The following is a 2,054-nucleotide window of genomic DNA, read 5'->3' as shown; positions in this document are numbered from 1 at the left end:
CCCAAAAAGCTTGTGGGGCAGAGTCCGGGACCACAGTGGACACGACCCCAGGCCCGCGGACAGAGGGTTCTCCGACAGGCCGGGCAGGGGCTGGTAGTCGTGAGGCCTGCGGATCTTCAGCGACTGGCCCTGGAAGGTGATGCCGTCAAGGCCACGGCCTGGGTGGTCTCGTCCACTGAGCGGAACTCCAGGAAGGCGAAGTTCTTGTCCTGGTTGATCTGCACGGCCAGGACTGGGTGGCCTGGGGCCTGCGTCAGCCCCCGCAGGTGCATCTGGGTGTTGAAGTCCACCATGGCCGCCTCAGTGATGCCAAAGGGGATGTTGCCCATGTAGAGGCACCAGGCCTGTCTGGTCATCTGGCTCCCGGCAGCCGGCACCGGCACAGGGGTCACAGCCAGACCGTCCGGGGTCATGGTGGGGAGGAGGCGGTGGCTGGAATCTGCCCCGCAGCTCGCATGGCCTTGCCCTGCAGGGGGGTGATGTGCTCAAAGCCGGGCCAATCCATCCTCCTCTGTAGCGCCCCTGCTCAAAGCTTTGCTTCGCCGCCCGCCTGGCCCGGGATGCGCTCCGCTGGTCCCGGTTGTGGCTGCGGTTGCGGCGCTTGGGTGAGCGGCTGTGGCTGCACTTCCGGTGCCCGTTCTCCTGGTCTCGCTCTTGCTCATTCCCCTTGAGCTGCCGCTGGAACTCGTCCAAGTCCGACATGCTGAGGCGGCCACGAGGGCCCTGTGCGGCTCTCACCTCGCCTCGCCGCCCGCCCGCTCTAGCTGCTTGGGCTCTGAACAGAAATTTAGTTTATTTTCCTAAAATTTTCACTAACTCTACATGGTTTCAGTCATGGTGATCATTCCAGCAAATATTTAACAAGGAGAAAGAAAGAAGAAAGAAACAACCATATTAATTGAATCCCTATTCAATTGACAAAACTTTTAGGTTCTATTATTGCCTTTTCTCAAAGCAGAAATTGAGGCTCCGAGTGGTCAATCCCACAGTTTTCTGTTTTTGTTTTTTTCTTTTATTGTGTGTGGCCAATCAGGACCTAATTCAGAGGTTCCCATTCTTTACACAGTAATAGTATTTGTACCTTTCTGCAGAGACTTGTGTTTTCTTTTAGCCTTGGTTTTTGTAAATAAAACACAGATCCAGAAAACCAACCACCCGCAACAAATATGAGTTTCATAGGGTGAACAAACACCCTTATAAATGCCATACAAGTTAAGAAATAAACTTTACCAGACACCCCCAAGGGGTTCATGTACCTTGTCCCCATCACTACTCTGTCCCTTCAAAAGTTGCCACTACCCGACTGTTTACCTAGTCACTTCCTTGCATTTTAAAGTGGTTTTGTCATTCAACTCTGCATCCAAGATAGCATTTTTTGGCGATTTTATATATCCTATATAATAAAAGGCTAATACACAAATTGTCCCCTTGACCGGGAGTTTAACTGGGAGTTCGACCAGGAGTTCAACCAGGAGGTGGGGCCAGCCCACCAACCACCTGCAGCCCCTCCTCCCAGCCGGCCTGGCTGGACTCTACCCTTGCATGAATTCATGCACCGGGCCTCTAGTATATATATATATGTGTGTGTGTATATATGTGGTTTTGTAATTATAGGTTACCCAAAGCCCCTTGCTTTTCCTTTCATTTTCCCCATACTCTCCAGATTAGCAGCACCATCGGCAACCAGATCCCTGGAATCTGCCTTAACACGCCCACCCTTCTCCACGCTAACCCCAGAGGACTCGGTGTGCGCTAAGATTTAGAGTTAACGTGGTCCCCCCCCCCTTTTTTGCCTATAAAACATTTGTTTGGTCTAGAATGTGCTCTTGTAAAAGTAACAAGGGCATACATGTCTGAAATAACCTTAAGAGAAAATAAGAAACTTAATTATCATACAGTAGCTTCTTACTGTTAAGTGGGAATGTAGCCCTTCCTGTGGGGATTGGTGTTAAACAAGATGATTGATAAATTGTTATATTCGCACAGTGTTCGCTCAGCAATATAATCATGCCTTTTGTAAATATTTAGTCAAGAGAGCAATCCAGCTGTTGCCA

General features: G+C 50.4%; 1 pseudogene; it reads right to left on the bottom strand.

Annotated features, from left to right (window-relative positions):
• Window positions 1–708, bottom strand: part of LOC102419725 — a 23,854-nt pseudogene extending 23,146 nt beyond the window's left edge.
• Window positions 709–2,054: the final 1,346 nt, after the last annotated feature.

The sequence above is a fragment of the Myotis lucifugus genome, unplaced genomic scaffold (genome assembly GCF_000147115.1).
Source record: "Myotis lucifugus unplaced genomic scaffold, Myoluc2.0 scaffold_125, whole genome shotgun sequence".
In the NCBI taxonomy this organism is placed as follows: Eukaryota; Metazoa; Chordata; class Mammalia; order Chiroptera; family Vespertilionidae; genus Myotis; species Myotis lucifugus.
Note: the sequence above shows the minus strand (reverse complement) of the source record. Positions and strands in the feature narration are given on the sequence as shown.